This window comes from Lynx canadensis, chromosome C1 (assembly GCF_007474595.2).
Source record: "Lynx canadensis isolate LIC74 chromosome C1, mLynCan4.pri.v2, whole genome shotgun sequence".
In the NCBI taxonomy this organism is placed as follows: Eukaryota; Metazoa; Chordata; class Mammalia; order Carnivora; family Felidae; genus Lynx; species Lynx canadensis.
This window is the reverse complement of record NC_044310.1, coordinates 46,157,932-46,180,445: the sequence shown is the minus strand read 5'-3', so window position 1 is coordinate 46,180,445 and position 22,514 is coordinate 46,157,932. Positions and strand designations below refer to the sequence as shown.

The 22,514-nt window shown below is 43.6% G+C and overlaps 1 protein-coding gene across 4 annotated transcripts in view; it reads left to right on the top strand.

Moving 5' to 3' along the window:
* The window catches only part of DAB1 (DAB adaptor protein 1), a 295,169-nt gene that overhangs the window by 18,454 nt on the left and 254,201 nt on the right, over window positions 1-22,514 (top strand). The window lies entirely within an intron of this gene.

The following is a 22,514-nucleotide window of genomic DNA, read 5'->3' as shown; positions in this document are numbered from 1 at the left end:
TTTCCTAGACTGGTTCCCTTTTATTCTTCAGGTTACTACTTACCTTACTCCCCACATGGGGTTGGTTTATTTTGTTTTTGCTGCAATAGCACTTTGTTAGTATCTCACTTTATTAAAAATGCCCTGTGTTTTTTTCAGTTGTACTATATATTCCTTCAGAACTGGACCTCTCATTCACCCTTTAATTCCAACACTTAGAAAGTGCTTGACCCAGAGGAGTCACATACATATCTTTTAATGAGGACTGGCACGCACAGGTTGATCATAAAGTAATTCTATCACTTTTCAGGTTTTCCGGGGAATTTGGCCCTATGGCTTTATGACCATGCCTTTCAGTGTGTTTGTCTCCTGGTTTAAATTAGGTGTAAGCAACTTCATGCTGTGTGTGTGTGTGTGTGTGTGTGTGTGTGTGTGTACACATGTGTGCATGCCTGTTCCCTGTGGTTTCAGCTCTTTCTCTCCCCCATTTTCTGAGCTGCATGGAAGAGGATTAATAGAGTTCTCTTTCAGGTGTTGAAATCTGTCAATACGAACTTGCCAACCGGGATGCACTTAGTTGCTTTGTATAGGCAGTGATTTGTTTTGAGACACTGCTGTGCCGGCCCGGTCATGTTTTGGGATGACACGTGTCTGACACTCTGTAGGAAGCACAGGACATAAATGTAATACATGTGCAGCTCCTGGACAGCCAAAACCTCAGGAAGGGTTGTAAATTTTGCTTTGGATGTTTACTTGAAACACAGATATTTTGGAAGTAGTCTATTTTATTTTCTAAAACTTAATGTAAACCTTTATGCATCATGGGCTGAGAATAATAGGAGGAAAGCAAGTGGGTGAGAAAACAGGTCTTGGGAGAACTGCTACACAGGAAGGGGGTGGGGGGAATATTGCAGACCATGATACGTACTAGAATTCAAATGCTTTTTCAGTGAAAACTGATACTTATATTTTTGCTTCAGATTTAACCTTTCCACGAAACTTGTGCTCTTGAATGCTTAATATATTAAGAATTGTATCTTACTGCATATCTTTTCATTCTTAATCTTAACATGCAAAACGAGGGGCATCCTAAGGAAAGGATTCAGGTTTCCAGAACATTGGCTCAGTTGAAGATTTGGAATGGGAGCATGAAGGTGACCTTTTTAGAACCTCCTCATCTTAATGTCTTACATGGTTCTAAAATCAGCATGATACATATGCAAGGAGTATCTGCTAGTGAGTGGCCAATACCGTGGAGTCTGGGCAGGCTGACTTGGATTCAAATTCTAGCTGTGCCGCTTTCTAACTGTATGACCTTAGAATGTTACTTAACCTCTTTGAGCCTCCGTTTTCTTTCCTATAATAAAGATAGAATATTACAGACTTCACAGGCTTACTATGAAGAATGGTTGAAATAAGGTGAATTAAATACTTAGTATAGTACTTGGTGTATTACAGGATCAAAAAATCACCTTTACTTTTTTTTCCTCTTCCTTTTCTCTTGTTCATTCCCTTTCCCCTTTATCCTTCTCTCCTTACTTCTTCTTACCCCCTTTCTTCCCTGTCATCTTTCTCCATTTCCCTTTTCTCTATTTCTCATCTCCCATTTCTACTCTCTCCCCCTCATTTTCCTCTTCTTCATATTCATCCTCTTCATTATCTGTATTATATTGTTGTCTCCTATCCCATTCTAGAACAAGGGGATCTTAAAAAGTACATAGCTGATATGTCCTGAAGTAAGATTTTACAATTGTTTGTAGTTATGTAACAGTGGTGAACAATATGCATTCTTGATATACTTATTTGAGTCAAGGCACCATGAAAGCACGTACATACATTTAAAAAAGAGAGAGAATGTGTCTGTAACAGGATTAATTTATTTTGTCTTCTTCAGTTTCCACTGTCGAACACTAAGTATTCCATTAAGCAAATGTTGCTGACTGGATCAAAATAAGTAGAACTTGAAAAGGAAATATTAACAGTTTATTTATTGATCTTGAATCTTGATTATAATACTGTTTACTAAACTTTTTAACTAATTCTTCCAACTCCTCTTTGATTTTCCATGGAAGCAACATACAGCCTTTTAAGTAGGTTTCTATCTTCCTCTCTAACCCTTAAGTAATTATTCTTTTTCTTGTCTTATTGCATTGGCTGGGTCCGTCAATACAGTATTTAGTGATCGTAGGTATCCTTAACTTGATCTTCAATTAATATAAATGCTTTAAAGTTTCATGTAAGTGTGATATTTAAATTCTTACTAGAGATTTTTTTATTTTCATTCATGTATCGTTGTCTAGGAAGTATTTTTTTATAAATCCTGAATTGGCAGGTTGAATTTTATCATATGCTTTTTCTAAATTTATTTAAATGATTTACATATTTTTCCTCATAATTTATATTGTGGTAGATTTTACTGTTGCATTTTTCTAATCTTCATTTTTGAGGTAAATACTATTCGTTCATGATGTATTATTTTCTGTATATGGATTTGATTTGTTGATATTTAACTTAGGACTTTGATATCTCTATTCATCAGCATGATTGGCATATAACTTTCTTTTCTTGAACAATCTTTGTGCCTGGTATTTTAAAGTTTATAATTTCATACAATGAGTTTTGTTGCTAAGGAAACTGAGTAATATTTAAGCCTCTTTCTGGAAAAATGTATGTTTTTCTTTTTTTTTTTTTTTTTAGTAATTTCATTTGACTTTTTAAAAGCTGCATATGCTTATTACTGAAAATTAAAAGAAACAAAGTAAGCATGAATATTACCATTAATCAAAAATAACTGCTGTTCTCATTCTAAATTAATTCCTTCTGGACTGCCTTTTCAGGATATGTGTTTGAGATCATACTGTTCATACAGTTTCGTATCCTGCTTTCTTATTTCACATTATTTTTTTGTGTGTTATTTGACATTACTCAGATTATTACATGATATTACAGGCTAGAAGAGTTTTCCCCCTTTGGCAAGATTTAGATGGTTCCTGGGGCAGATATTTTATTTCCTAAAAAAGAATACCTGACCATGTGGGTTATCTATCATGAGGGAGAGTGGCATAAAGAAAGTTGAGGCCCTTTACAATTTCTCACAAACCTACCACCCTGGTTCTTTAACCCAGGCTGTTGAAATGAAGTCAGATAGTTTCCAATACAAGTCACAAAGGGGCATATTTCACCATAAAATGCATTTCTGCACAGGCCATGTATGAGATGTAACTGGAGTATTCACAATTCAAATAAGGGAAAGCTTGAAAGTAGTAAGAAATGAAGTTGTTTTCTTCATTTCATTTTTATTGGATTGTGTCACTACACATACAGCTTGTCAAACGGTGCCTATTCCAGGAGTGGAATTTGATGAAGGACGAGAATGTATATTTTCAGGTTCGTTACCTGCCATCAAAGGGGAGAACGGTTGACACACTTCTTGTTACGGGTAAACCCAGCATTAGGCCACCCAGGAGAAGACTGTGGTAAAGGTATATGTCCCAGGATGAGCACATGAAGACGTTTCTGGGGGCATTGCCTAGGGTTTTTCAGTAGGCGCTGTCTGGTAGCTTAGTGTGGTAGGAAGAGCACTAACTTTGGAGTCTGACCTGGTTTTAAATTCTGACTCTTTTCCTTCTCTACTGTGTAACCAGAGATCTGTTATTTAGCCTCTTTGAATCCTGTTTTTAAGAGTGTGTGTGTGTGTGTGTGTGTGTGTGTGTGTGTGTGTGTAATACATGTCATCTGAAGGGGGAGGGAGATATCATGGGTTAAGGTCCAGCTAGGGATCTGCAACATAGCAGCTGCCTGGTCAGTGTTAGCTTTTCTGCCCTCTTCCTTCTGAGATCACAGTTCAGCACTGTCTTCTGATCCTCTAGAAACATGTGGAAATAAACTTATTCACTTTCCTTATATTTATATGAGAGTTAAATCCAAGGACCATTAGTTAACAAAACAACAACAACAAAATGCTACCTTATTTCCTCCTTGAAAGATTTGGCCACAGCAATCAAAGCCCTGAGGAGTCTAGGAGAAGTTGGTTGTCCTATGGCAGATACCTTAGCTTTGGAGCCACATCAAGCTGAGTTTGAACCATGGCTGTGTGCCTAAGTGTGAACTCTCAGGAGGTTTCTTAGAAAATTCTGGTTAAGGAATGGTTTCAGTGATGCCATACTCAGGGTCTAATCCCTCAACTACGCAGTTACCTCCAGAAAATATCCTGTTAACCCTGGCTTACCAATTAGGAGCTTATAAAGTGCTATCATATCCATCATCTGATTGGATCCTTAGGACTTAATTTTTTTTGTAATGTTTTATTTATTTTTGAGAGAGAGAGAAACACAGGGTATGAGTGGGGGAGGGGCAGAGAGAGACAGAGACACAGAATCTGAAGCAGGTTCCAGGCTCTGAGCTGTCAGCACAGAGCCTGACGCGGGGCTCGAACTCACAGACCGCGAGATTGTGACCTGAGCCGAAGTCAGACGCTCAACCAACTGAGCCACCCAGGCGCCCCGAGGACTTAATTTTTTTAAAAATTCTCTTGATCAAGCCTGTGGTGCAGAGCTGCTGTTTCATCGCCTCTGCCCGGTGCTCTTGTGCTGTGGCAAAGCTGCCTGTAGTCTGTCAGGACACTGGGCCTGGGCTTGCACCTCAGGCCTGCCGCTCTAGGTCCTTCCACTGCCTCAGGGCACTTCCACTTTTCCAGCTTCTGTTTCTTCAGGCACCAAACGGATGTGAAATTATATTTGCTCGACCAAGTCTGAAACCTAGATGAAGCAGTAATTAATTAATTAGGTTTTTTGTCCACAAGTATTTATCCAGCTCCAGCTGTGAACCCTGCCTGTGCTGTGTTCTGTGAGGAGAGAGAACTGTCTGGAAAGTAGACTGACTGCAGCTGGTTCCTGTAGTCAAAGAACTTCTACCTCAAGAAGGTCCTTCTGGTTTTTAGAGGTCTCATCCTTCCTTAAAAAGATATATTTTTCCCTACTTGGCTACTTGTGTTCATTCTCAGCCTACAACTATTCATAAAATGTATGTTCTGTTTTTACCCCGAATTTCTATTTGTTATTTAAAATATTGTGTGCTCGGGGCACTTGGGTGGCTCAGTCGGTTGAGCTTCGGCTCAGGTCATGATCTCACAGTTTGTGAGTTCGAGCCCCGCGTTGGGCTCTGTGCTGACAGCTCAGAGCCTGGAGCGTGCTTCAGATTCTGTGTCTCCCTCTCTCTCTGCCCCTTCCCTGCTCATAGTCTGTCTCTCAAAAATGAATAAACGTTAAAAAAAATTAGAAAAAAGTAAAATATTGTGTGTTCATCATAATTAAGAAAATTCTTACTAAACTCTTTTCATGCCTTTCCTTACCAAAAGCAAGTGAATTTTCATCTTAATAAACACAAAGGCCACAATATTCTAGAAGTCTCTATACACTGAAACATGAGAAAGTTCTCTAGAAATCGAAGAACATGAAAGGTTTTTAGGAGTTAGCATTTGGGGGCTAGTCGGAACCTCTTGCTCACAGATGAGCTCTCATCAGAAGGAGTTGCTGACTTTCACTTGGTTACTTAGGAGCAGAGTCAGGGCTGGAACCCAGGAACGGGTCCCCAGGCTGGTGTTCCCTCCAGCTCCTCAGATTGCAGACAACTTACCTTCTTAGGACTAACTTCTTGGTATGTTTGCTCCCTCTTCTTTACACTGAAGACTCCTGGAAGAGGTCATGCTTTAGAATTAGATGATAGTAAGTTTGATTTTAAGATTTCACACAGTTTCGACTTGTGTATCTCAGGCTAGCTACTTTACCTTTCTTTCTTTTTTTTTAATGTTCATTTGTTTTTGAGAGAGAGAAAGAGCTAGCAGGGGAGAGGCAGAGAGAAAGACCTAGAATCTGAAGCAGGCTCCAGGCTCCACACTGTTAGCACAGAGCCTGATGCCGGGCTTGAACCCGTGGGCCAGGAGATCATGACCTGAGCTGAAGTCGGATGCTTAATTGACTGAGCCACCCAGGTGCTTCTAGCTACTTTATCTTTCTGAGCCTCAACTTCTTCTATAAAATGGGGATAATGATGCCTATCTTGAAGTGTTGCAATGAGGATTACACAAGTGAATGATTTATAGCCCCTACCTGCCATAATTCTCTGTGCATAGACTGAGGAAAAGGAAACTTTCCCTTTCCTTCCAGCCCCCAGTTCTGCTGCCAGCCCCAAGAGGCAGCACTTCTCCTAGTGCTCTAGAACATAAAGAAAAGTAGAAGGTACCCTCTTCTCCAGAGGCACGTGGGGGAATCCCTGAGAAAAAGGAATTGGACCATCTTCAAATGAATGCTGGCTTCAATAATAACAGAGAAGTCAACAGGAAATACAAAGGAGAATGGAGCATGTTGTTAAGCCACAAACATTTATTAGTAGATATCATTTATTGTGTGCTTCCTGCGTGCTAGCCATTGTAGATAAATTGCCCCTAATGAACCCAAATCTTACATCACCCCGTGGAACACGTGAGAAAATAATGTTCAGGGAGGCCAGGAGACTTGCCCTAAGTCAGGTGGTTTGTCTGCATAAGCTAGAAAGTACTAGGGCTGCTGGATATTAATATCTGTGAGGTCTTCCCTGAAAACGTGCTTTGGGTTTGCCCTGTGCCCTGTGCCCTGTGTGTATGGGTTGCAACGGGTCACCAAAGCATTTCTGAGGGCTGAGGAATCTGAAAAAATGACAGGGGCTACACTCTTTTTTTGGTTGTGGAAGGTATGGAAACAGATTAGCCACATCATGTAACTTTATGGCACCATTCTGTCTTGGCAGAATGTTTTGGATCTTGGTGAGCTAATTGTTCTCTACTGACCCTGTGATTTGCGGGCTTTGGAAATTCAAAATCAAGGATTTAATTAAAAGATGATGTCAATTTCTCTGAGGCTGATCCGTAAAGCTCTTGGGCTGAGGTGTTGGGAGGGAGGGAGGGAAGGAGGGAGGGAGGGAGTACCGTTTTGGGTCAAGAAGTCCAGTTCTTTATGTAAGACTGGCTGTCAGGTTGTATGATGTGTGGTGGGGAAAGACTTCTGTAGTCTCTTTGAGCACATGGCCTTGGATTTATTATGGGACACATCACTCATTGTGGTCATTCCCTGAAGACAAACTCGTTTCAGGTTTCATTGGTGACTTAGTTCAGGGACTCATTTTAACTGGTTCCCTTCTAAGAAGTCAGGCTTTTTTCAAACCCTTCTTTGTACCTCCTTCCTCCTTGAATGTATTGTGTAACCCCAGCAGCACAGAGTACCCCAGTACCACAGGGGACAGCACGCCACGCAAGCCCACTGCTGTTTGCTCCCTGTCTCCTGCTGTGTCACTCTGCCTCCTCCCACCCTGAGCCACACTGAGCCTTAGATCCCAGGACTCTCTTCTGTGACGTCTGTGTCTCCTGCTCCTTCTACCTGGGTCATCCTTCTCACCCTGTCTCTTCACTTGGCCAGCTCCTAGTCATCCTTCAAAACCCAGCAACCGTCATTGAGCCATCATCCTTGACGTTTTGAGCTTCAAAACAGCGTTCTGAATTAGTCACTGCCATCAGCCCCTGTAACCTCCTGAATGCCTCCCAAAGCCTTTCATTCTGTCTCTCCTCGCTGCCCCTCTCCCAAGTGCAGTGCAGGCTACCTCTCTCCGCCATCTAGATTGTTCTCACACCCTCCTAAGTGGTATTCAGGTTTTCAGTATTTTCCACCTCTGCTGTTATGGACACCACTCACTAACGTGAAGATGCGATCAGGTCTCACCTCTGCTTCAGACGCCTCAGTGAGCAGCTCTGAGTGCCCTCAGGGTAGAGCCCCTACTCCCCCCGCTCCTTGTAGCATAAAAGAGGCCTTGCCTGGTCTGACACTTCCTTATCTTTCTGGTCACATCTCTCAGTGCTCTTCCATAATGGTAGTCCATTCGGTGGTGTGACTGAATTAATTTCAGTTCCCTGATCATACCATGTGATTTTTTTTTTTTTTTTACATTTGGAATTTGGCAAATGTTGTTTCATCTCCAAATAATGTGTTTTCCTTTATTCTTTTCAGAGCGAACTCCACTTATCCTTTAGTTTCAAATTAGATATTCTTGTCTGCAGAAATGCCTTGGTGACCTGTTGTAACACATACACACAGCCCCCCAGTTGTGGGTCATGACTATTTTGTGTGCTCTCGAATGTCTCATTTTGTTCACCATAGTATATGTTTAGTTGTCTTTGTCTTCTGTATCACTCATTAGGCTGGGAGTCCTGTGATGGCAACATGTCTGTCTTGTTACCTACTTCATTTCTACCACTAAGTACAATGTTGAAAGATGTAGGTATGCCACAATGTTGGTTGAATGAATAAGTGAGTGAATGAATGAATTCATGACTAAGAAAGCCTCATTTAGCTGGATTTGTGAGGGGGTTCCATAGTACCCTATCCTCATTCGAAACATGACACTTGCCATGTTTCCTTTATAATTTTTGGCTTATTTTTCTGTCTCTGCCATGAGCCACGAATTCCTAGCACAGCACTCAAAACATGATAAGTACTCAATAAGTGTTTGTTGAATTGATTATCATAAAGTGTGGGAGAGAATGATTTGCACAAGGAGAAAGAAAATTACAAAACACAAACATCTCCCCTAAATGCTGGCTCTTGAGATTCTTATTATGTGGCTTTGAAAATTCCTACCATTCTGTGAACTGCTTCTTCTTTTGTGATGTGTGTCCAATCACGTCTGGTGCCGTAATTTAGCGTGATGTGGGCCATATTGGTAGTAAAGCTATAAGATTTGCCATATTAGTTCATGCCACTGCTTCATTAAGCTCAGTGTGCTGCCTGTGGCAGTGGCTGGGCTTGAATTTTGATGTTTAGAAGAACAAAGCTCTTATTCCTCCAAGTCCTGTGAGTCAGGTAAGGGTACACACCTTTGTAGGGTTGGAAGTCTTTATCTTTGCAGATAATCAGCAAATGCCCCAGAGCATGAGGTTTTATTATCCACTATGATTTGCTGAATGAGCAGTGTCCCTATAGTCCATCAAAAGAGCACACGTAGAAAAAAGGCAAAAGAGAGGGTGTGGTGGAGGTGAAATGTTGGCTCATTTAAGCTCGAAAACCACCTTTAGACAAGTTCCCATTTTATAGGAGAGTCGACTAAGGCTCAGACGAATAGCTTGCCTGAAGTCCATGAAACTTGGAAATAAAGGAATCCATTTATATCTAGATCTCTCTGATCTCAGAGCCTGCCTGTGTGCTTACCACTGGACTAAGAAGCTCCCTACTGAATTGTGTGTCTTCTTACCAAATACCAAGTAATGCTCACACTGAAAGACATCTTCCTACAGATTCCAGCAGAAGCACTGTTAGGTTGAAATGGCCACAGCAGGAGGAAGGAATCATGGCAGATGGTAGAGATAGAAAGGGAGTTGGAAAGGCAGAGGAAACTCTGGGTGTTCACACCTCTTCTCTGGCAGGGGGGAGGTTGCCATATACAAGGGTTCCACATGATTGATGGGGAAACATTTCCCTTCTAAAGAGGGTGCCAGTTATTCTATGTTTTCCAGATATAAAAAGGTAAAGATGAGGATTTTGAACTGTGAATACATCAAAATGCATTTCTAGATCATAGTTTGGAACAAGCAGTCCAGTTTTGCAAATGCCCTGAAGCGATGAGTATCACCATTGGCCCACTTCACCTCCCAGTGGGCATTCCCATATCAGAAATCATCATGAGAATGCTGGTGAGGAGGGTAGCTACTGTTTATCAGCAATTATAAAATGTCAGGTAGTGTATTTAAACCTTTACGTGTGTTTTCTCTTGGACAACCCTTTGAGGAAGCTCTTTTTTTTTTTTTTTTTTTTTTTAATCCCGTGTTTACTGATGAGGAAGTAGAAATTAAAGAACTAAAACAAAGTCAATGCCACCACTCTAGACCCTATGCTCTCAACAGCCCTGCAGTTCTGCCTAACTCATCCATTTAGCAAGTATCACATGCACCTTCTATGTACCTGGCGCCTTCTGAGCGCGTTGACCTGCTTGGCTCTCCCTGAACATGCATGGGTTTTCTCCGGCTCTTTCTCTTCTCTCCACCTGGAAAAAAATCGCCCTAATCTCTTAGCTGGCTGCCAAGGCCTACTTGATCCTAAGATCCAGCTCAGATGGTGCTTCTATGAGGCTCTTTCTTAGCATTTTCTTCTTCCCATGGAATTAAGCCTTCCTTTCCCCATGATTCTCAACATGTTGTTTTTTTTTTTTTTTTTTTTAATTTTAATCCAGATAAAGCTTTTATGTCTTTCTTGCATCAAGTAGGATTGTACTTACACACCTCTCTTCCTCACTAGGTTGTATTTTAAGCAGAGACTTGATGGCCGGGACTGTGTCTTGGGGATCATTATATCCTCTCAAAGCTGGGACAGGGAAAATTTATTGAAGAGTTGTCAGTGCCAAAAATGGGAAACGACATTAATTGCACGACTACTAAATGCAGGCAGAGAACACAATGAGCATATGAGAATCTGTGAGGTTGGTAATACCCGCATTTTGCAGATGAGGAAACATACTCATGGAAGCTCAAAATATGTTCAAGGTCACCTGTCTTGTGCATGGAAGAACAGGAATTTTTAAACTTAGCTTCTAAAGGATCCAAAGCATGGGATCTTTCTGCTGTACTATGCTGTTTTCCAGCAGTGGCCATCAAATAAAACTTCAGTGAAAGCTCAATTCCTGGGGGTCTCTGTCCTGTTGTAAAGTGGCAGCAATATTTGCAATTTACTTTTATAAAGAATTTATATATCATCATTGTAGATTCTCTTCCCTCAGATTGGGGGCTGTCATCGCTTGAGTTTTTCAATTCCCCTGCCTGGCGGTGCTGCTCTAGGGAGAACTTGCATTCCGATTGTTAAACCACAGGCAAGAAAAGCCATGCAGGAACTCGCAATGGAAGAAGCCCAGCAGATGATGAATAGCAGACCTGAATCTTATCATGTATTTCAGGATGATGTACGGGACTGTTGGAAACTGCCTTTGACAAATGTGCACGGGAAGGGGAATTATCTCCCACAATGAAAAATGTTCTTATTATGTGATCCTAAAAAGGATCAGGACCCCTATCATTGGGAAAATGATCATCCCCGTATCCCTTATTAACAGCGATATGGAAGCATGTGCTAAAGACATTGGACGTTGGACTGAAGCCGTGATGGATAGCCATAAGTGCTAAATCCGGTCGGGCTTATAAAAGGTGGCTTGATGCTTGATAGCAGGTGGGAAATGTGCAACTCACTGAGGTCGCTTTTAGCCCTTGCTTCATGAGGCTTTGCAAGACTTGTTCTTGCTATCTTAGCCAAGTACCCAGTGGCTTTTGGTCAGGCTAAACGCTATGATTAAACAGTAGGAGTTTGGCAATATACGTTTGTAGGAAATAAAACCATTTCCATAAGGAGGAAAAGACAGGCATTTTAAATATTTAATCTCACCGTATTTTCACATGCATATGTGAAAACCTACAGTCCTAGAGATTCACTAGCCTGTCCAAAGCTAGAAACTAGCAGAGTGTGGATATAAAGCTGAACGGTTTGATTTCAAAGTCTATGTGCTTTGTAGACCAAAGTGGCTTTTAGTAAATAACCTCCTGGTTGGAGTTCAAAATGGTAGAAATAGAAACGAGTGAATGCATATGTGAAGGTCCTTACTGCAGCCTTTAGCACACAGTGGATGTTCAAGAAATGCTAATCAAATCAAGAATTGTCAACACAAATTAATTTTATTAGAGGTTGTGTAATGATTGTTGAGTTCCTTCCTTTCTTTCCTCCTTCCCTCTTTCCTTCCTTCATTGCTTCTTTCCTTTTCTGGGTGTTTGCTAAAACCAAGCAGGGTGTTGGCCACAGAAGATTGTAAACAAGTCTGAGCTTAGGGAACTTAAGATCTGTACGAAAGACAGACAACTGAGAAATAATTATAGTTCATTGCAGTAAGTTGAAATCCCAGAGCAGAGATAACCAGCTATCCAAGGACTTCCCAGAGGTGGTGCACTTAAATAAAGATTCTTGGAGTGCCGATTCATTACTTTTTTTTAGTTCAATGGGTGCTTTGTGAAAGATCTTATGTTATTACAGACATTGTCTACCCATTAGATTTAAATCCCTAGTTGTCAAAAATAAATCCTACCTTGTCCTCCAGTGAAAGGAAGACCAGCAGATCAGAAATCTTGCTCCTCCTTACTTCTAGAGTAAAAGCACTGTATGCACATTTTATTCTTTCCTATTACCTGTAGGACCAGGCACATAGTATGTGTTCATTAAGCATTTGCTGAAGAATAGAGTAGCCTAGATGAGACAGGTAATTCTTTGGCCTTTGGCCTACATTTTCCTAGAATCAGTAATTTATATTCCATTAGTTTTCCTTTGATGTTTTAAAGTAATGATTACTGTGGCTTCTCCTCCTGCTAAGTTATAGATTGCAAATAGATTTTTGTGTAATTTGCCAATGTGGGTCGATTTCAATGGCTGCTTCAAGCACTGTATAGAGGATTCTGAACTCCTGGCTCTGAGTGAGAAGAGTTAACATTCAGACTTATTTTCTTTCAGTCTTTTTTTTTTTTCTGCACACGCGTGTGTGCATACAAACATGCAAACACGTGCATATTTGTGTGATCCTCCTGGGTGTTTGATTCTGCATTACTTTTCAGTAAAATCTTACAATTTAAGCCATTCCCATGTCACTCTAAATTTTGGAATTATCTGTTTTAAAAAGCTGGGCAATCTCCTTTTCCTTAGCTTTTATTCGCAAGACCTCCTTCCAAAACCTTCTGTCATGGTTGCATTTTTCAATGGCTCCTTCCTAAATTTGCCAAATCTCACTTAAGCTGTGGCACACAGAACTGCTTTCAGTAGTTGATGATTCATTTCTGTTTTCATCCCTGAACTGATGCAAATGTTTATCATCTGCATTTCGTGGCTGGGGGATGGTGCTAACTTCTTCCCTGCCGTGGAAAGAGAAGTAGACCTTCTGGTGGGCCCCTCTTTGTGGGTGTGTCACCAGTGGGGGACACCACGCCAGTAAAGCCCTGGAGTTAAGATTTGCTGATGGATGCCTCTTTGCTTGAGCGATGTTTGCAGCTCAAATCTTTTAACCTCAGCTTTATCAACTTTAATATGTTGTCCTAGTGCCTTGATTTTTTGGTTCATCTGTTTTAATGTGATGAAATGTAAAAACCAAGCTCAGCCTGGTCCTCTTACAATGACTTTAGGGGTTTTCAGCTGATGGCCTATCCTTCGTCTGTAAGGATTCGAATTTTAAGCAGCCAAAAATACATTTTCCTGGTATCTGTCATCAAGTGATTAGTGCAACTATTTAGTTCTGGTCGTCTTTCCCATTCTTGGTAGATTTATTTTCTCTTCTTAGAATTCTCCTGCCGCCCTCTCTGTCTGGGAGACTGGAGATGTCATTTAAACATTGCTTATTAGGATTCCATTATTTGTCTCTCATATACAGTCAGCTAAATCAAAAAGTCAGACAGTGTTTTTAAATTGCAAATTTAAATGACAATTTATAGACCAGGTCTGCTGGAAATTTTCTGTCCTTGGCATCCATCATTGCTTGCGTGTATATAGCTTTATGCTCACTCTCTTTCTCTCTCTTTTTATCTTCTTGAGAGCACAGCACACATATCCATCAGAAGGATCAGAAATGCTTGCAATCAAACAAAAACTGCACTAAAGATCTTGAAAGGAAATGAAGACAAACACCCTATCCCAGACCTTACTTGCATATTCGTTCTCTTCCTCCCCCTTCCCCCTACCCTCTCCTCTTAAATAGGAAACTTGCATTAGTCACATTTTTAAAAAGGTATCGAAGCACCTGGTTTAGATTCAAATAAAATTAACATTCTGCAAAGGCCTGAAAAATGCTAGATATTGTTACCTCAATTAATTTGCACAATAGACCAATGATAATGACACTATTATTAAGAATGGTGTGATAGCTAATATTTATTGAGCACTTACCATACAGTAGGCACTGTTCTGTGTGTTTTATTTGCCATAACTCATTTAAGATAATAATATGTTGATTCCTAGAAGAGGAAGCTGAAGTTCATAGGAGTCGACTTGCCCAGGGCCCAAATGTGAGGGATGGAGCTCCTGCTTAGACTTAGAACTCTGTCTACCACACTAGCGTCTATTTTTATTTTCAGTAAGAAAACTTGGGGCCTACTTAGTATCTCTATTTCATAAGAATGACAGGTGGAAAAGTTGTCTAACTATGCCTTGCTGAGTTTTAATTTTTAGCAGATTGGGTTAGAAGGGGGGGCTTTAAACCTTGAAATCATCTTCTTTTATCGGTCCATTTTCTCTGGGATCAGAGTAGATGGCAAAGCATTATGATCTTCCATTTCAAAGCTGAAGGATTATCCATCTCGATGGGTGAAATCATCTTTAAAATCCTTCTGAAGCCGGCTATAGAGGTTGGTACGTTTCAGAAAATGCCTGTTGTACCCAGTAACTTTGATGATGAAAATGAACAGCGTGAAATTTGCATCTCGAGGGCCCCTGTTTAGTACGTGGTTCCGCTGCATCCACATTGTGTCCTATGTTTCCTTTTACAACAGAGCCTGGAGTTCTGCCTTTCAGCCTCTGCTCACCAGGCTCCACTGTCAGCAGCAGCTGGGGGAGCCAGGGCTGGTGGGGTTCCAATCTGATGTAGGAGGTAGGGACAGGGAGAGATGGAAGGACTTCATCGTGCCTGTGAGAAGACATGGAAAGGGAGCTAGAGGAGGCCAGGGGAGCCGTCAGACCACAATGAAGGTTTGAGCCTCAGTGGAAGAGGGAGAGAGGAAGGAGGGAGAGCTTGAAGATAGGAAGGAGAGAGGGAAGGAAGGAGAGGGGAAGGAGGGAGGGAAGGAAGGAGGAATGGAAGGGAGGAAGGAAGGAGGGAGAGATTGAAGGAAGGAAGGAGAGGGGAAGGAGGGAAGGAAGGAAGGAGAAAAGAAGGAAGAAGGGAAGGGAGGAAGGAAGGAGAGAAGAAGGAGGGAGAGATTGAAGGTAGGAAGGAGAGAGGGAAGGAAGGAGGGAGGGAGGGAAGGAAGGAAGGTATGAAGGAAGGAGGAGAGAAGGAGGGAGAGAAGGGAGGAAGGAAGGAAAGGTGGAAGCATCTCAAATTTCAGCAAGGTCATGGTCATTGTGGAGTCCTTGAGCCAAAGCCACTCATCAGAGGAGGCCCTGCCTCCTGGGACGGGGCCCCTGAGTATCCATGCTTGCTCAGTCATTAGCTGGGAGCAGCCTGTGGGAAGCATGGTCTTGGTGGAGACGTGGAATGGAGTTCTGAGTGCAGCGGTTGGGATTGTTTTCCTGCAAGTCGGCAAGATGCATCCTCATGGCCCCCCATTGCACCAAACTGAAAGCCAAGGTACCTAAATAATTCAACCCTCCTAACTTCTTCAGTCTTCTGCCGTGCGGTGCAAGGAGTAATTCAGATTCTTCCCTCTGTGTCACCATATGCCCCTCAGGCAAGGGTGAACACATGCTGGTTAAAAGGAGGTGCTGACTGATGTTGGGACCTTGGATTCTCTGGCCAGTTAGTCTAGCAGTCCCCAGAACATTTTGTCCTTTTGCAGCCTGCAAGGCCTGCAAAAAGGGGATTGAAAGCAGCTGTGGGATTGGTAGCCTGAGAAGGAAGAGGCCCTCTTTGCACCAAGGGATCTCCCCACACCTCTTTTTGTGTCACAGGCAAAAGCAGAATGCTCATCCTATCATGCCCCTGCTCCACCACCAGTGCCAGGAAGGCCACAGAGTCCCATTTCTGGAACATATTTGTGATGGCCAGCCTGCCTGGGGGCTTATTTAAGTAGATTCCACGAACCCTCACAACAACTGGTGAGGCCAGTGTTCCTCACATCATAGCCTAGTGATTGCGTCCCTGCCTTCAGAATTCCACATTGATCCTTCACAGCTCTGCCATTTATTAATGGCAGTTATCTTGGACAGTTTCTAAGTCCTGTAAGCCTTCATTTTCTTACATGTGAAATGGGAGTGATGGGACCTCTCTCTCTCTCTCTCTCTCTTTTTAATGTTTATTTATTTCTTTTGAGGGAGAGAGGAAGGGAGGGGTGGGCATGAGCCCAGCGTGGGGCTCTATCCCACAAAGTGTGAGGTCAGAACCTGAGTCGAAATTAAAAGTCACTTAACCGACTGAGCCACCCAGGTGCCCTGGAACCTGTCTCTTAGGGAGAGAATTCAAACCACATGCAATCATCCGTGTAAGGGCTTCAGCAAAGTGTTCCACATATATGTGCTAGCTTGCTGCTCTTCTAACTATGGGAAAACCAACATCCCATGTGTCATGGCCGGTTCTTGCAATTGTAAGGTTTGTGGGAGTTGGGCTGAGCAAGCCTGCGTGTATACGTCCATCCCTGCCTAGCTCTGTGCTGCAGGTGGGGGGAAGGGGGAGACACCACCTGCCCCTTTCCTGCCTTCTAGGAGGTTACAACTTAGTGCTCAATGTTATTTGTTGGTTCGCAAGCACACCATGCTACTTTATGGCTTCGTGCTCAGCTTTCACGTTGGTCTTCCTCCAAAATCATTTGTTGTTTGGAACAGAACGTGCTCATAAAAGAAGCTGTCTGGAAGGCTGGGCATCCTGAGGGTCTGCAGCCCAGCACTGAAAAGTCAAGCAGTCATGTATCTCCCATCATCTCTCCAGAGTTACTTTGCTTTTTCCCAGATCCACTTCTTGGTTCTCTCTCTCTCTGCATTCAGGGCTTGCCTTGGTCACTTTGCTCATACCCAGCTTTACTGGCTTCTCCATTCAAAATCTCAAGGAAAACTGAGTCACAGGGTCCTCATTCCAGATCCAGGGCAGAGTGAAATCTGTGAGGCTCAGTTCACCTGTGACATTGGTCGCCCCTGGGCTGTTCAGGAGTTAGGGGCATATAATGGACAGTAAGTGCTGTGGGTGATGGGAGGGGATCAGTATGCAAAGTAGTGAGACATGGACTGAACGGGTACAACTGTCAAAATGACTGAGCTTAGATGTCCCTTCCTGCAGGAAGCTTTCCTGGACCCAGCTGAACAAGGATAGTTAGGCCCTCCCCTGGGCTCTTCTGATTCTGGGCACTGGCCTCTATTATAGCAGCTCTCAGGATGTGCTATACTTACCGCAACCCGAGTCTGTCATCACACCAGAGTGTGCCTCCCAAAGGTAGGGATGGGATCCAGTTTGTCTTTGCAGACCCCACTAGTATCTCAGTACCTGCCACCCAGCAAGTACTCAGTAAATGGTTTATAGAACTGAGGATCGTCAGGAAACCGACAAATAATTGTACCACAGAATGAGAATTACTTCCCAATAACACCACGAAGCAGTTGCTTTGCCAAAAAAAACAGCCGTCCTCCCTGCCCCACCCTCACCCCCGCTCCCCAAGGTGCGGTAAACATCCACGGGGACAGAAGCAGAGCTCAGACGGCTGCCTTTCATGTACAGTCATGCTCTGTGTCTTTGATCCCAAACTCCTTTAGGTATTGAGTCTTAAAGAGCCTGCTGCAGCTACCCACTTAATAGCCATCCGGCACCCCACGCATTAATGCCAATTAGCCTGGGAAAGATGAAAACTTTGGGGACTTAATGAGCTGAGTTGGCACCTGTTCACTCAGCCCTCCGGCCTACGTCTCTTCAGCTGCTTAAACCAACTGGATGGTGTCACTTTTAACCTTTCTGGGGAAAGGCTTACAAAGGCATTTTTGCTTTTGGTTGTCTTCAACTTTGACTTCACTTTGGGTGACTGACCTAAAGATTTTGGAGTGACAGGCTTCAGAAGCATTGTTTGAGGCCATACCCGCACCCCACCACCCCAGACCCTGCCCCGTAGAGCTGAGGGGCAGAGACTAAGGCAGTGCAAGTTGGGAAGACAGCCCAGGTGTGACAGGGCCAAGCGCAGTGCGTGGCTCAAAGTTACCCAATGAGTGTTGGAGGAGGAACTGTCTACCGGCACCCTGCAGTGTCCCAGATCAGGGCGTCTGCTCCATGAGGACCCACGGTGCCTGTGGCAGTGTGACCGCACCTCCACCGGTGCCTGACACGTGGTAGGTACCCGGGATATACTTGTTGCATGAGCAGCTGAGCAAATGATGAATAGTAATTAAGAGCTCCAGCGGGAGAGAGACCTGGGTGTGAATCCCGCTTCTCCCACTACTGCACATTGTGAGCATAGGCAGTTTGTGTCCATCTCTCTCACTCTTGGGTTCAATCCTTGATCGAGGAGACCAGTGCTTGCCACACTTTGGGCCTTAAATGTAAAGCACTTACTTAGCACAGTGTCTGGCACACAGTAAGTACTCAACAAACTCAATTTTATTAATTATTAATAATTTAATTTAATAAATTATTATTTATTAATAATTTTATTATTAATGGAGTAACTTTATTTTTTTTTAAGTTTATTTTGAGAGAGAGGCAGTGTGAGTGGGGGAGGGTCAGAGAGAGAGGGAGAGAGAGAGAGAATCCCAGTCAGGCTCCACACTGCTAGTGCAGAGCCCGATGCGGGGCTCAAACCCACAAAGCTGTGAGATTATGACCTGAGCCGAAATCAAGAGCTGGACGCTTAACCGACTGAGCCACCCAGGTGACCCTGGGGTAACTTTAAATAAAGTGCTTGACAGGCGCCTGGGTGGCTCAGTCGGTTAAGCGTCCGACTTCAGCTCAGGTCATGATCTCGCGGTCCGTGAGTTCGAGCCCCGCGTCGGGCTCTGGGCTGACGGCTCAGAGCCTGGAGCCTGCTTCCGATTCTGTGTCTCCCTCTCTCTCTGCCCCTTCCCCGTTCATGCTCTGTCTCTCTCTGTCTCAAAAATAAATAAAACGTTAAAAAAAAATTAAATAAAGTGCTTGATGCCCACATCTTAGTGCCTTCATTTATAAAATGAAAATGTTTCTGCCTGCTGTATGGTTCATATGCTGTATTCCCGTATGAGGAATAATATGATATGGTGAACAAAGCAACGTGCCTGACCTGGGCTCAGTGCCCCATAAATGGTGATAAATGTGGGTGATGCTCTTCCCATCAGGTGAAAGCTTGAAGGGCTCAGAAGGTGGCCACCCATCTCTTGGGGTAGTGTGCAGGGAGAAGGGGGCAGGCTCGGAGAGGGGCTTGTCTGTAGCCCCGGCATGTGACAGGTGCTTGCGTGGACAGACACAGTGCTCTGGCCTTCTTTTGCCTTTCACCTTGAAAGAACTCAGGCTTTTCAAAGGGATCCTAGGCTATATTATCAGACTTTTACCTAGCACGCTGTTCTTTTCAGCAGACTGACTTTCATAATTCTGATGACCAAATGCCAACCCTTCTTTACCAAAACCCCCTTAATCCTTTGATCTTGTCTCAGTCACAAGAAATGATTGTCTGCTACATCTTGCCATACATGATTTAGAGAGGATTACTGAGCAACCTCAATCCGTCCCTAACCTTCCCCTCCCCCACCAGCAGGCACTTCCTCATGTGAAATCCTCCAAGGCGTCCCCTCCTCCCCCCCACCCCCCCCCACCCCCGCCCCTGGGAAGTATCCTTGGAAAGAAAAGAGCTAAGCAAGGCAGCTGGGGCAGGGGCACCAAGCATCTCAGGGGAAGAGGTTGAAAGGAATATTCCAAAGGGAGGATGGGAGTAAGTGTGGATATACTAGATTGTCAAGTGAAAGAAAACCAACCCGGTGGTTCAGGGTAAGCAGAAGCACGCCAGGGCCTGGCAGTCAACAAAGCACCACTATAGGTGCCATCTGGCAGGACCCTTGAGTGAGGTCTCTGAGGGGGTGGGGCCTGGCATAGCAACTCTAGGATGTTCTTACGCAGTGGAGACATGGGTTGTGTGGCTGGCCTGTGGTCACTTGGGGAGCGATGGCATCTTCTAAGACTGGATCCTAGCCTCTTCCAGTAGTAGAGAGCTTTTCTGTCAGCAAGATCAAGGGCTAAGAAGAAAGGCAGGTCTGGTCATGTGCCTGTTGCTGTCAGATTCATTCTCCACATGTGCATGGCAGGGTGCTTCCGTATCCCATGGAGCTGCTCCTTGCAGTCATAATCTTACGTAAGTTCCCCTCGTATCGGACTTCAGGCTTGGCCCAACCAATGTGGCCGGGGGGGGGGGGGTACTGGTGGGAGATGGGAAGGTGCGGCAAAGGGGGAAGTTTGGGACCCTTCTCTCCCTCCCTTAGCTGCTGGTTGTGGCTCTGCCCGTCTCCACGTATCCTGTGGATCCAGGTCCTGCAGGATGGCTCCTGTCTTCCTGTCTGCAGCCCTCCAGGGCAACCTTGCCATAGTTCCAGCCACCTCTACACAGCCCCTGCCTCCTGGGCTCTGGGCACAGCACCTTCTCCTCTTGTTGGTCTATTCCCAGGGCTGGTGGCAGCTTCCGGTGCTCACTAATCCTTGGATCACTTCCTTTTTGCCTGGCTTTTCAACCCTTCCAACACCGTTGTAAGGGTTCCCCACATTCAATTCCTTCTTTGAATTCAATTCCCCACATTCAATTCCTTCCTCAGTTTGTCTGATTGGTCCTTGACTGAGCTTTTGTTTGAAAACTGGCTCCACTAATATATGAGAAATATAACTTTGGACAAGCTTCTTAACCTGCAGAGCCTCTTTATTCACCTATAATGGAAAGACTTTAGGAGTTAGAGGTTATGTGTGTTTAGAATGTAACAGAGGGCTGGGCACATAGTAGGTATTAATGAGTGGCAACCTTTTTTACTACAAATCACTTAGGAACAGAGTAAGAACCTCTCAAGGAAGGAAGCTGGTCTTTGTATTTGTCAACTCCTAGCAGGATGCCACGTACACTTAATAGAGTGAGGAAACTTAATAAACATATTTCATTATATATTATATAAATATATAAATATAAATATATTTCAGTATATTACATGTATTTCAAGTGAATGGGTTAGATGAATGAGAGACTACCTTTGTCATTCTAATAATTCTAGAATTTCTAAGAAAAGATTCAAAGAGAGTTTCTTGGATTTTCTAGAGTAATTCTATCAATATTTTCCCAGTGGAAGTCCATTTGACATGTTAACGGCCATAAAGTTAACAAATGGAGGACACCACAGGAATCTTTGCAAGGTACTTAGTGGAAGCAGCAACAGTCTGCCCCCTGCCCCCCTCAGGTCACCCCTCCCTTTTTTGGTGCCTATTTCTTCTCTATCCCCAAAGGAGTTGAAAGCTGAATCCCTTAATAGCTCTCAGTGCTCCTGGCTGCACCTCGGGTGCACACAGACAGTTGCCTGCCTCAGAACTCTTGAAGGAGTGGCCAGATGCTGCTTGCTGTGGGGAGGGGAATTGAAAGGTTTCATTAGTCACACTTGCTAAAAGTGTAAAACCTCTGGTGGGATTGTCAAACATGGGGAAATCTCCACATGTAAATATTTATGGATTAGGAATCAAATATTAAATATTTACTTCAGCTTCTTGGAATTATAAATGATTTAGTAAAACCTATGGGGAGTCGGAATGGCTTTGGTTCAGAACCAACCCATCTATTTAATTGTTTCCCCAAGCCCCATCCACTCCCTTATGGCGCAGCAGCATGGAGAGCTTGGGGTGCCCGTGCAAAAGAACGAGAGCTCAGCTTTCATGTTGGGGTTTGGCTCATTCTTCCCATTTTCCCTTCTGTGTTGCATCATGTGTGTTTCCAAGTAGGCATTCCTACGGGACTGCGAGGGTGAAAGCCCCACCCTTCAGTGCTGGTATTTCTCAGTCGTACCGTGTAGCACAACCACTTTGGGGGGCTTGTCAGAAAACGCAGGTGCCATTGCTCTCCCAGTGATCCAGTGAGTGGGGATCGCCACGAGGAGGACCTGGCGTCTGCACGTGTCAGAAGCTCAAGCTAAAGAACCATGGGAGACGTCTCTGATGCCACCCATGGGAGATTCGTGACAAAGACGTTGGAATAAGACAGGTTCAGATCTGAATCTCATCTCTGGTGATGAGTAGCTCTGTGCCTTGGAGAAAACCCTCCCTCTCTCAACTTCGCTGTCCTCATTTTTATAATAGACATTAAAGTACCTCTCTGAGTTAGTTTTCTGAGGCTGCTATAAAAAATTACCACAAACATGGTGGCCAAAACAAAACAAAAACACAGAAACCCCCCCCCCCCCAGAAATTCACTCTATCACAGTTCTGGAGGAGAAAAGTCCAAAACTAAGGTGTCAGCAGGGTGGCTCTCCCTGTGGAAACTCTAGAGGAGAATCTGTTTCTTGCCTCTTTCAGCTTCTGCTGGCTGCCTGTTGGTGATTCTTGGTTTGTGACCACACCTCTTTCTGCTGTCTTCACATAGCCTTCTCTTCTATGTGTCTCTTCTAAGGACACTTGTCATTAAGTTACCCATCTACATGATCCAGGATGATCTCCTTATCTCAAGATCCTTAACTTAGTTATATCGACAATTTTTCCCCCCAAATAAGGTCATATTCACAGGATCCACAGATTAAGACATGACAATATCTTAAAACTTTTTTAAAATGTTTATTTATTTATTTTGAGAGAAATGTGCACGTGCATTTCTGCACACCCAAGTGGGGTAGGGGCAG